The sequence below is a fragment of the Microcebus murinus genome, chromosome 3, assembly GCF_040939455.1.
Source record: "Microcebus murinus isolate Inina chromosome 3, M.murinus_Inina_mat1.0, whole genome shotgun sequence".
Lineage (NCBI taxonomy): Eukaryota > Metazoa > Chordata > Mammalia > Primates > Cheirogaleidae > Microcebus > Microcebus murinus.
Genome location: NC_134106.1, coordinates 97,189,073 through 97,202,224, shown reverse-complemented (window position 1 = coordinate 97,202,224; position 13,152 = coordinate 97,189,073). Strand labels below are relative to the sequence as shown.

General features: G+C 37.0%; 1 protein-coding gene across 1 annotated transcript in view; it reads left to right on the top strand.

Moving 5' to 3' along the window:
• The window catches only part of KCNIP4 (potassium voltage-gated channel interacting protein 4), a 1,096,218-nt gene that overhangs the window by 430,789 nt on the left and 652,277 nt on the right, over nucleotides 1–13,152 (top strand). The gene's annotated exons all lie outside the window — the stretch shown is intronic.

The following is a 13,152-nucleotide window of genomic DNA, read 5'->3' as shown; positions in this document are numbered from 1 at the left end:
AGGATTTTCAAATCTACATTGACAGTACAGACTGTCTCTATGAAGGTAATGTGAAAGAACATTATTTGAATTAACTATGAGGAAAAACTTTGGTTACCCCCAGGGAACTTTTTTCTTTTATATATTAAGAACTGTGAAATAATCTTTGACTAGTAGTTATATCAGAATTAATTACGTGCCTCAGCCCTAAGAATAGCTCAAAGCCTGACACTGTAGTATTTGTACACTTTTTCTGCTAGTGTTGAATTTGAATTCTCTTGTCGCTTTTTCAGGTTATGTTTTATTATTTAAACTTTTGAAATAATTTATTTTACTTTTTTATTGAACAAGATAAATATCTAATTAAGTTAATTAAATAACCAAATGAATTAATTGATAAATAAATTGATGGATAAATATACAAGGTCATAAGCAGCTGCTTCATTGCCCTCCTCCAGGGGATGCTCTTTATATCACAGTTATTCTATCCATAGAATATAATGTCAATGTTTTACAGATGGGAAAACTTCAGCACAGGCAAGTTAAATAACTTGCTCAATATCACATAGTAGTGAGTATCAAGGCTAAATTTAAGCCCATTAAATCTACTTTAAGTAAAGGAGAGGTGAACCCTCCCCCATGCCGCTTGGAGAGAAAATGTACTTTATCCTGTGGGCAATGGGAAGCTACTCATTTATTATGAAAAGGGGAGTATAATGATCAGATGGGAAATTAGAAAACTACTGTGGCTACAGTGTGTTTGAAAGATTGAAGTGAATTGAGCCTGGAGGCAGGGAGACCTGACAAATGGGATCAGTCAAAAGCTGATGAAAGTCAAGACGGGCGTGGTGGCTCACACCTGCAATCCTAGCACTCTGGGAGGCTGAGGCGGGAGCATTGCTCAAGGTCAGAAGTTCGAAACTAGCCTGAGTGAGAGTGAGACCCCATCTAGTAAAAATAGAAAGAAATTAATTGACCAACTAAAAATATATATACAAAAAAAAAAAAAAAATTAGCCGAGCAATGGTGGCACATGCCTGTAGTCCCAGCTACTCGGGAGGCTGAAGAAGGAGGATCGCTTGAGCCCAGGAGTTTGAGGTTGCTGTGAGCTAGGCTGACACCACGGCACTCTAGCCCAGGCAACAGAGAGAGACCCTGTCTCATTACAGTTGGGGTAGGTCCCTTCATGCCCACCTTAGGGCATGAGAAACCTGACCCTGATTCTGTGTCCCCAAGTTAAGCTACTTCACTGGAGTTTACAGTAAAGATGGGAAGACAGGAAGTGGTCGATTCACTCTTATTACAAGCTCCTGCTTTGTTTCCATGGTTTTTTTTATTTATATATTTTTAAATTTTTTTTTATTTTAGCGTATTATGGGGGTACAAATGTTAAGGTTATGTATATTGCCCATGCCCCCCCTCAAGTCAGAGCCTCAAGCGTGACCATCCCCCAAACATTGCACATCTCACTTATTGCATTTGTATATACGCATCCTCTCCTCCCTGCTCCCACCTGCCCAACACCCAATACATGTTATTCCTATATGTCCACTGAGGTGTTGATCCGTTAAACCAATTTGCTGGTGAGTACATGTGGTGCTTGTTTTTCCGTTCTTGAGATACCTCACTTAGTAGAATGGGTTCCAGCTTTAGCCAGGAAAATACAAGAGGTGCTATATCACCATTGTTTCTTATAGCTGAATAGTACTCCATGGTATACATATACCACATTTTATTAATCCATTCTTGGATTGATGGGCACTTGGGCTGTTTCCACAGCCTTGCAATTATGAATTGTGCTGCTATAAACATTCGAGTGCAGGTGTCTTTTTTGTAGAGTGTCACTGGATCATTTGGGTAGATGCCCAGCAATGGGATTGCTGGATCAAATGGTAGATTCACTTGTATCGCTTTAAGGTATCTCTATATTGCTTTCCACAGACGTTGAACTAGTTTGCAGTCCCACCAGCAGTATCTCTCCACATCCGCGCCAACATTTATTGTTTGGGGACTTTTTGATAAAGGTCATTCTCACTGGAGTTAAGTGATATCTCATTGTGGTTTTGATTTGCATTTCCCTGATGATTAGAGATGTTGAGCATTTTTTTCATATGTTTGTTGGCCATTATTTTCTCTTCTCTTTGTTAACTCTCAGCAATACACATCAGTTGGTCTCCAGCACCAAGTTACCTCTTCTCTCTTTCTCTGATTACCTGTAGTATCGCCCCAAATACCTGAGCTCATCACATGGGCATAAACTTCCATCTGTAATGGAATCTGAAGCTATTAGATTGGTGTGACATGGTGGTGTGAAAGGCATCTTGCTTTTTCATTTTTAGTTATGTCTTGATAATGGTTTAATGTTTTTAAAACTTTCATTTATTTTAGAATTGTTTGTCACAGAGTGACTCTTAGACTATCTGCATCAGTGTTAGCTGAGGTCTTACGCTGTGCAGATTATGGAGCTTCACCCACAGACCCCTGGACTGAGACTCCCAGGAGGTGAGCTACAATCTGCTGTTTCACAGGCACCCCCAGTTATATACGATGCTGACCATCAACAGACCCCACTTTGAGAAAGACTAATCTGTGGTTTAGCAGTACGGAAATGATGTCTTTATTGAATCATTAATTCTCTTTCTCCTTACTTGGTGTAACTCACATTTTCTCCTGTGGAAGAAATAGAAGATGCGTTAGGTCGGCTGTTTAAGCAGTCTCCCATGGTAATCAAATTAGAACTGGCAGAGAATGAAATTTCTGTACAGGGAAAAAATGCAAAAGTTGTGTTGAGTTCTGGATCATGGGCCTACCTAGTCTGTGACAGAATAAAAGAAAAGATATGTGCTTAATAATGTTACCAGTTATGATACTCACCACAAAATCTTAGATGTCTCCATCTTTCATCATCATCTAGAGTCTTATTCTTCCAAGATTATTTCCATATTCTGGTTTGATTCCATCTTCTGCCCTCCACCAATCTCACAAAGCTTTCTACTATGTTCACTGGATCACAGGGTCTGTTTTTGGCAAAATCCCTTAAGCCCATCCCTCTTAATGTTCCTTTCAGCTTCCCCTTCAGTCTTGTCCAACAATGCTGTTCCCCACCCCTTGGACCAATAAAGTCAGTAAGTGTCTTCCTTCACCTTCATTGCTGCCTTCAAACTATTGCCCTTCTCTCCTTCCATTAAAACCCCAGCTTTGGGAAACTTATTAATGAAACCCCTGTCCTCTAAGTACTGGAATACAGACCTTGTTGGAGAGGGCATGACAGTGATTCTAGGGAAAGCCATTCATGAGGAAGTGTCTCAGAGACACTGGACCACAGAACTGCCCGAGAGAGGTGTTCCAGTGATCTGCTAGCTGCACTGCACTGCAAAATTATGATGCCGGATCAATCATGTGCACTGTAAAGTTTTGCCAAGCAAGCACATCAGAAGCAGGAAGGAAGACCATTTCCTCCTGTAATGCCAGTCTGACGCCCTCTACCGATTGGTCATCCTATCATCTGGTCACCTGCAAAGGAACACTATTTAAAGGAATCAGCTCCATTTTTTTACATAAGAAGGATGAATATGGAATTCATAGTCAATAAACTAATAACCAGCACTTACATAATGATTTTTTTAAATTTATTGTATATTTACAACTTTCTCTAGTATCTTTTGTTAATGTATCTCTTTGGTTATCTTTTTAATTTTTTTTCACTCACCTGCTCACCTGTTTTTCCAGAAATTACATTATTGTGTCAAGTTCAAACTTATATTCCCTTGGATTACTTTAATCTTGAATTATGTTAAACCTACAAATAAATTTTAAAAGATTTTTTTTAACTTTACTATATTCATACTTTCCAAATAAATGTAAGATATAGCTCTTTATTCATTATTGTATATCTTACTAAATTTTATAGGTGTTTTTATTAACATATAAAAACTTTAGATTTCTACTTAAGGATATTTCTAAATATTTTGACTTTTGCTATTAATATTGTTGGTGGGCAGGGTTACATTAGATCTTTTTTCTCCCTTTATATTTTCCATTTGGCTGTCATTGGTATTTATAACATTGTTAATTTTAAAATCAATCCCTTATAACTTCTAATATATTTTGTGCTAATTTTCCTGGATTTATATAGCCAACACTCACATTAATTAATTTTGTCTCTTATTTGTCTTTTCCTGGATCTTCTAACACTGAGGCAGTTAAAGAATGACATTACCTAGCTCTGCATCAGAATCCTAGTGTGGTCACGCACAAGGCGTTTGAGGACCTCGTCCAATGTGCTGAGTTGACATGTGATTATCTCTGAAATTGAGGACTCATCCTCTCTACCTTATAAAAGTGTTATGAGGATTAAAGGAGATAATAATTGTGAAATTCTGCCGGGCGTGGTGGCTCACGCCTGTAATCCTAGCACTTTGGGAGGCCGAGGCGGGCGGATTGCTCAAGGTCAGGAGTTCGAAACCAGCCTGAGCGAGACCCCGTCTCTACCAAAAAATAGAAATAAATTAATTGACCAACTAAAAATATATATACAAAAAATTAGCCGGGCATGGTGGCGCATGCCTGTAGTCCCAGCTACTTGGGAGGCTGAGGCAGTAGGATCGCTGAGCCCCGGAGATTGAGGTTGCTGTGAGCCAGGCTGACGCCATGGCACTCACTCTAGCCTGGGCAAGAAAGCGAGACTCTGTCTCAAAAAAAAAAAAAAAAAAAAAAAAATAATTGTGAAATTCTTAATACAGAGCTCATAATACATATTCTCTTTAACCATGTAATGGGATGGAAAATGAAATCTTTCCTGTTATCTTTATATTTGGGCTTGAGCTCCAGAGAATAGTGCTTGACAGCCCCTTTACAGCTTGCTAAACAGTTGCCTAAGTGATCATTTGAACTCTCTTCTACTGTATTAAAAGCCAAAAGTCTTTGGGGGATGGAATTTGTTACAATGATAGTGAGTCTTAAGTCTACTGAGGTGAATCTTTGGCTTTTCTCCTACCCTCTGTAGATGAGAAGGGTGTGCGCCATTCAGATGAAAGAGGGAATTTGCAAGAGGTCATCAAACATATGGAGTTGTCTGCTTGATGGGCAGACAGGACTCTTGTTGCTTTACCAGAAGCTTGCTGGATAGCAGAAACTCAAGGGGTAATGTAGCATACTGGAAAGGAATGTAAAGATACAGTTTAGGAGAGCTTTAAATTTTCTATAGTTGCATGGCACATAAACACATCAGCATAGAGTTCTCTGCTTTCTCCCTGGATAATTCTGGAGATGAATGTCTATCTAGAGCTTTTTATGATGGGGAACAAGATAGAAAGGGAATGTAATAGCTGAAGTTCCCTGCATTTGTTGCAGCAAGAATATATCGATTTCCCATTGGTCTAGCAGATGTTTTAGAAGATAGTCACAACCCACCTAAAGGGATCCCAACCAAGGGGACCCTTTCTATTAAGCAAAGAGACCCCAGTATTTAGGGGCAATATTTAAGGTAGACTTGAATGGACAAGAGGCTTGCTAGCTGTGACTGGAGGTCATCCAGTAAGTGTACAACACATTCGGAGAAGAGTGCTCTGAAAATGGCCTGGTGGGGACATCATTTATGTCCCAGTAGAAAGCCAGCATTTGGATCCCTGACCTAAAGGATAAATGCAAAGCCAAGGGAGAACTATAAGCAGTGTCATGTAACTAAAACACCTGTTGCCTGTTTATTCTCCTGTCAGCGTTTCTCTTGGCTATACTTCAAAGGAATCAAGCAGCAGAGTGAGCGGGATAAGGAAGCAAAAGGAAAGAAGGGTACAGATAATTTGCCCTCCTTCACTGTAGCTCCTCAAGACTGGAATAGGCCTGGGTGGGGGATGCAGGGGAGAAATTTGCATTGGAGAATGAAGTGTTCATTAGACTCTATTTAACTGCTTAATATAAAATATTGAGACACAGATACAAAAATGGTGCTCTTTCTTAAAACATAATTGATTCCATAATTGATTGTCATAAGAGATTATCCAGATATGGGGAAGAGATGCCCTACACAATATTTTAAAGGGAGCAGATGAAGAAAATAAATTTATTTCCTGTTATGCCTCAAAAAGTTAAGACCATTCAATCAACTCTCACATACATTTGCTCAATGCTATGAACTAACACAACAAAATCTTGGCAGAAGAGCCAATAATGTATCACCAATAGTGATATGTATATACCCTCTCAAAGAAATTTCTCATGAATTAGTAAATAAAATGACTTTTATGAATGGATGTATTTTAGTTAGTGGTACTTGCAGTTCAGTCCTTTTTGTTTAACATGGCCATCCATATAAGGTGGGAATTAGGGTAGTTGGATTCCCACTGTAAAACAACAACAACAAAAACTTTCTGTAACACTCCCATGTTCAAAATCACAAATAGTTGTCCATAGATGTAGCAGATAATTATATTGGGAGGTAAAATGGCCACTTCTAAGATTGTGTGCCAGAGGGTTAGAAAAGATGAAATTTTATCTAGTGAGCTTGTGATTCTGTGATTCTGTAATTCTCCCAATGTACATCATCTTTATTCTTTTCATTTAATAAGTTATCATCCTGCCTGTAATATTCTCCCCTGGGTTTTTAATTTTTTAAATTGCTGGTGGCTTAACTGTGACTATGTTATTTAGAATGGCACCCAAAGCTACAGCAAAATGAATCTTTGCACATTAGTTAAGGCCAACACTGATATAATGAGCAAATTCTAAAATTTAGGTGTCTTGTCAGGAAAAAAGTTTATTTATAAATCTTATACAGTCCTAGTGGGTGTTTTTGATAAGCACAGAGCTCTATTTCAAATGCCATTTCAGGTACACACTTTCTTTTCATCTTGTGGCTCTGCAATCTTCAACACCTGCCTTTCAAAGTTTTGCCAAAGGGGAAAAAGCATGAAGGATAATTCTGGGAGGTATTTATGGGCCACTCATGGCTTTCATCACTTCCACCAGAGTCCCCTGGTCATCATTTATTCATAAGATACCATACCTGCTGCAAGGGTGTCTGTGATGTGTTGTCTTGACGTGTTCCCAGAAGGAAGAACAGATGAGATTGCTTAACATCTAGGCAAGCTCTGCCATATCTGTATTCAAATCGTCCTTTATATAATCCTAATTTTTTATTTTGTATGCAACACTTTCTTTAAAAATCAGGCAGTGATGGGGAGATTTTCTTTTCCATTTATGGTACCTCTTCACATCTGATGTTCTTTATGCTTTGAATAATCTTCCTGTAGAACCTTAGGTCTCAACTCAATTGTTACCTCCTCAGAGAGGCCTTTCCTTATAATTCCAGGTTGAGCAACCAACCTTGCCACCCAATCAGACACACACTAACACACACTCTACTTCTCAATCATTCTACACATTCATGTAAAGTAGATTAGAACAGGAGAAGCCACGATAAATGCTAGTTCCTTTCATTTGCCTCAACCTGTAAATCGAGCATTTATTTCTGGCTTAGGCTAGAAATTTTGGGGTTAAGTGAAAACATTTTATTACAAAGAGATTTGTAATAAACATTTTATTACAAAGAGATTTAAAATAGACATTTTATTACAAACATTTTATTACAAAGAGATTTCAGATATTAGAGAATGTGCATTTCTGGGCTTTTTATGGATTTTTGAAATGACCTGTCAAAGGAATTTGAGTTAGTTTTTAAGAATCCTGGTTCCTAAATGAGGTATATAAGGTAAGTACTGGCCAAATTCATGTTTCTAATGATTCCTAGATTACATTTGTAATTTTTTTTTGTTTCTTGGGGGTTTTTATTTTTTGGCTACCCACTCCCTTCAAACTTACCGCCTTGGACATATTTTTAAGTATCTTATTAGAGAGAAAAGCCCTTATGTATGGGTGTTTTGGGGTGAGAAATGGAGTAGGGTTTCAAACAGGTAAGGAACAGAGATTTCTGTGCCTGAGAAAGTAAACAAATGTGTTGCATTAGCTGACTTCTTTCTTATCAAATTCAAGTTCTAGAAACAAACAAACAAACCAAAAAATCTCAAGTACTATTCAGATCTACCCTGCTTCAAATAAGGAATGTAGTAGAGTGAATCCTAGCTCTTTTTACAGATAAGTTGGCAGAAGCCCAGGAAGCTAAATGACTTTCTCAATGTTACCAACCCATAAGTTTATGAAAATGAATATACTTCAAAAGTTCCCTGTTAAGTACATTGACTATCTATATAAGAGTATCTTTAAAAGAAAAAAAATTCCCCATATTTTATACCCTCAAAAAGTTCTTATGGTGTTATAGAAAAGCTAAATTAACTACTTAAAAATAAACTGTAGTCAGCCAAGAAACTGAAAGTTTCACTAAACTTATCAAATCCACTTTTCCTCCAAATCAAAGAACTTTGGGATGTCACAATTTTCTTCATCCAGTCTGGAAAGATGTCTCAAAATCTCAATGTTTATACAGTTCAGCTCATGCTGTGAACAGTTTGTGAAAAAAGACTCCCAGTGATTTAAAAAAAAAATGCCTGTGTTCTAGGTATATGGAAAACTAACTGGTGACATCTTTGCATTCGAGGACAAACTAAAAATATCTACCCTCCAGTCCTTTGTATTACCAAAGCAATTTCCAAAGATGGAATTGTCTGCAGAAAAGAATAATGCAATTCAGTATATTTTTGATGCATCATTCAGTGATTAGAGTACAACTAAAATGGGCACTGATATAATTCCTTAGCTATTCCACCATGAAAAATAAAGATGTAAGATGCTAGTGAGCTATTCACTCATGGGATTATAGAATAATAAGATTAATGGAATGCCCTCATGTAATTTATTTTCATCAAAAATTTTAGTCACTGAAGACATATCACTGAATTACTATGAATGCAGCAATACAAGTTTTTCTAAAAACTACCTGAGAAAAATCCACATGCCAAGGGGCCTATCCTCTTAATCAACTGGAAGGGTATTGATTTAGTACTGAAGGGAATTCTTTTTTAACTCTTTGTTAATAAACACTTAGTGTCTGGGATTCTCTATTTTTCTTTATTCTATTTATTTAATACACAGGTATTGAGTTAAAGCTGGTTGCCACGCACACTGCTAGGTGCTGATGGTCGAAACGAACCAAGTCAAGGTCCTTGCCCCCACAGACCTCACTCTCTAGTTCACTAACATATAAGCATATAATAACAATATTTGATGGAAACTCTAATAGGAATATAGCTTGCTCTATCTAGAAAGATATCTCAAAGGCTCCCTGGGGAAGACAGCTTTGTGTTGGGTCCTGAAAAACATTCTGTAATCCTTACTTTTGCCAACTGCTCTTAATTTTTTTTCTTGTAAGCCTTAATTCACCCATGCTTAAACTTTCCTCACAGCACGCATGTAAAATCCCTGAGCTGAAGTACAGACAAAACCTGTGCCCAGATATCATCAAATCTATCCTTGACACAGATATCTGGATTCCAAGATGCCAATAATTTGACCCCTTTTTACTTTGAGTAGATCTCCTAGTCTCTGTTTAACACATCACTAGGAATTTTAATTTTCTCTGCTTTCTGGAATCTGTACTTCTGGTCTGGCTTTGTTTGTTCACTGCCAGCATTCATGGCTTTTGTGTATATCTTAACTCCTGCTTCCCATGTGACTGTGGTGTATTGGTTTTATTTTCCAATTATAATTTATTTAAACAAAATGTCAAATAACTTCTTCTATGTTCTTTATCAGGTTTCCTGAATCTATACCTGCCTTAATACAGAGCTGCTTTACCATACCATATTCTTTGGTTTTGACTCATTTAACCTGTCTTGAAATTCTCTCTCTCCTTTTTTCCCACAAAATTTCTTCCAGGTTCAAGAACATTCAAAGTTAGAAAGAAAACTTTAAAAATTAATTTCAAAAATATAGTGTGTGTATTTTCAAAAATAATTTGAAAATGGATTGTTGGTCATGGGTACAGTTAATAATTCTGATGTTGCTGTACATGTGTATTGGAATTGAACAATTAAGTAAATGGATGGTGCATAGGGACCATGTTTCTCACTGTTGGTGTGGGAGGTTATGAATAACCAAAGGGGCAATGTTAGAATGATCCATGCGATGATGGATTAGAGTCAGACATATCAGTGTGAACTCATGCTTAGCTTAATATAGATGTAGACAGTTACATATGAAATGTCTAGAGATATGGGTATGCCTACAGATGGGCCAGTATGAAGACATATTCTCCTGCTCTGTAAGCTGAGAGGGCCTAAAACCAAGGACACCCCAGTAGCACTGAGCACACCTAGTACCCAGATCTTGGTTTCTAACACCATTCTCCAATAAAAGGAACTAGGACTCCTTGGAGAAATGGTTGATTCTAGAACTGGGACAGAACATATACAAGATGAGTGTGGGTCATTTGTAGTAATAGTAAGAATATGATGAAACAAAAACAAATGGAAAAGTAAAAATCTATAATGATGTCAAAGGGACAGAGGATGCAAATTAATGAAATCCTAAAGGCCAAAGTTGGAATAATTGGAGCCATAAAATAAAGTATGTGATATTGCATATATTAAAAAATCCATAAATCTGTACTAAAATAAATAAATTATTTCATAAATAAATTGGGAAGGGTAGACAAATCTCTGTGCAGAAAAATTCCAAGTTATTTCTGTATATTTTCTGATCGTGTAGACTTTCTAATTAGGTGGATTTTATGCTCTTCCACAGAGGGAACATAACAGCCCATTTCTTAAGTGTGGGCTACGCATAGTGACTTCCTTTTGAAGTGTACAGTTTGGAAAGGGGAAAGAAGAGTAACTCTGTGGTGGAAAAAGCTGACAAATACTCCTCCAAACAGGTGATCAAGGTCAACATCGACAGTGATGTCATGTTGACAGAATACACCCTTGATATGATACGGTTAAAATGGCCTTTTACCTCTCCATTTTTCTTCCCCAAAAACCATATAATCCCAGTCTAATTATGAGAAAAATATATGGCAAATACCAATGAAGGGACATTGTGCAAGATATCTGACTAGCACTCCTCAAAATGGACAAGGTATCAACAACTAGGAAAATCTGAGAAATTGTCACAGCAAAGAGGAGCCTGACAGGACTTGACAACCAAATATAATGTATACACTGGGTGGCATCCTGAATCAGAAAAGATATTTAGAGAAAAAGTAAAGCAATCTGAATAAAGCATGGGCTTTATTAATTTAGTTAATAAATCTATATCAACATTATAACAAATGTACAAATGTTCTATAGTAACATAAGGTGTTCATAATAAAGGAAACTGGGTAGGGCAGAAATGGAAACCTTAAATTTTTACATAAATTTAGGCTGTTCTAAAATTTTTACAGATTTAAAAAATAAATAAATGGCATAGTTGATAGGAAATGACCCAATATAAGGAAAATTACATTTTCCAAGAATATTTACAAGGAAAGTTTGGCTGACACAATTGAGAAGCATTGTTCAAAGCAAAGCAGAGGTTTTAGAAAAGAAAAACAAAAATAAGGCCTTTTCTGTTTTCTCTTAATATTTTTCAGTATTCAGTCAATACATTAGGTAGAGCTAGCTAGAAATACACAAAATGTTAAGTATGAGCAAAATTCACCGTTCCACAAATGATTCTTCAGATGAATCCTTCCATTCCCTTTGATCTTGGGAGATAGAAAGATAAAACACTGAAACCTAAAATACATTACTTATTTCTTATCTTCCATGTTCAGAGTATCTCACATATTTATAAATTCAGCTTTTATCTTGGAAGTTGCTTTGGAGTTGTAGAATTACTACCTCTGCGTCCTAATCTAAGACCAAAGCATACTTCTAAGTCTCTATTGCCTATAGCTTCCACCCACAGCATTCTGAGAAGAACTGAATAATTCACTGAGAGAAGAGAAGGAGACACATATCAAGTCATCCCACTGCAGTATCATCCAACAGATTTTTTCTAATGATCAAAAAACATCAGAACAAATTTTTTTAAAAGCGAATAAATACAGCTCATTTTGCTGCTGTGTTTCCAGGAAGCTACCCTAGGATGATCAGCTGTGTGAGGCACAGCCATGGGGAAAATGGAGGTTAATTTTTCTGGAATTCTTCTCATAAGCTTCCTTCCTACGCCACAAAAGAAAAACAATAGCGTAAAAACCAAATCCCAGGCTTGACCCAGGTGTGGAAGGCAGCAGTGAACTTTTTTCACATAGCTAGTGATTGAATACAGGCTCGAACCCGATTTTTCTGCTTGGTCCTTCATCCCTCATTGGTTAAGTGGCTGTTATATGACTGCCATCCTTGTCTTGGATATTAGAGATTCTGGAATAAGCAAAATTCAATCCTTGCTTTCAAAGAGGTGGAAGTTAGATGAGAAATATAACAAACAATTACAAATATTGTGTTAAATACCATGGATTCAAGTTGTGCACTTTGGACCATAGAAGTTACTGGTGAGGAGCTCATTATTTTGCTGGGGCTGGAGGAGGAGGCTGTCACAGAGGATGTGATGTGGCTTTAAGCTGAGACCTGAATTATGAAGAAAAGCTTGAAGTCTCACAATAATAGTAGGAAGGGTATTCTGGGCTGAGGTAACAGAAAACACCAAAGCATGAAGTTGTGATATGATTTAAAGACTTGAGATTGGAATAGGGCAATTGCAATTTGCAATTCCAAGTTGCAAAGTGTTGTCTGAATATAGAGCACGTATAGCATGAATGGGAGTGGAGGGCAGGAGATAAATTTAGAGAGATAGACATGAACCAGGTTTTAAAGGGCATTCTAGGGCATGTTAAGAATGTTGAACGTTAGGCGGTGAGTAGTAATTGAATGGTTATAAATGGAGTAAGTGTTAGCATTTAATAATTGAAAAAAAATCACAGTTGGATAATTACATTACTTGCTGAGGCTTTTATTTGCACTGCCACAAAACTTAATGTTGCAGTGTCTGTCTATAATGTTTAATAGTATTCACTGATGGGGGTGTTGTACTAACTGTAAAGATTTTATAGCTGAGAACTATCTCCTTGCTAATTCATATGTGATGAGACAACTGTGAATGCATTCTATTCTTTTATGCCCTCAAGTAAATGTTTTATAATATCACCAAATGGGAACAAAGAAAATTAATATCTTTCTGGACCTGGTTATTTTTATTCAACAAATATTTATCAACTACTATGTACAAGATCTACGCCAG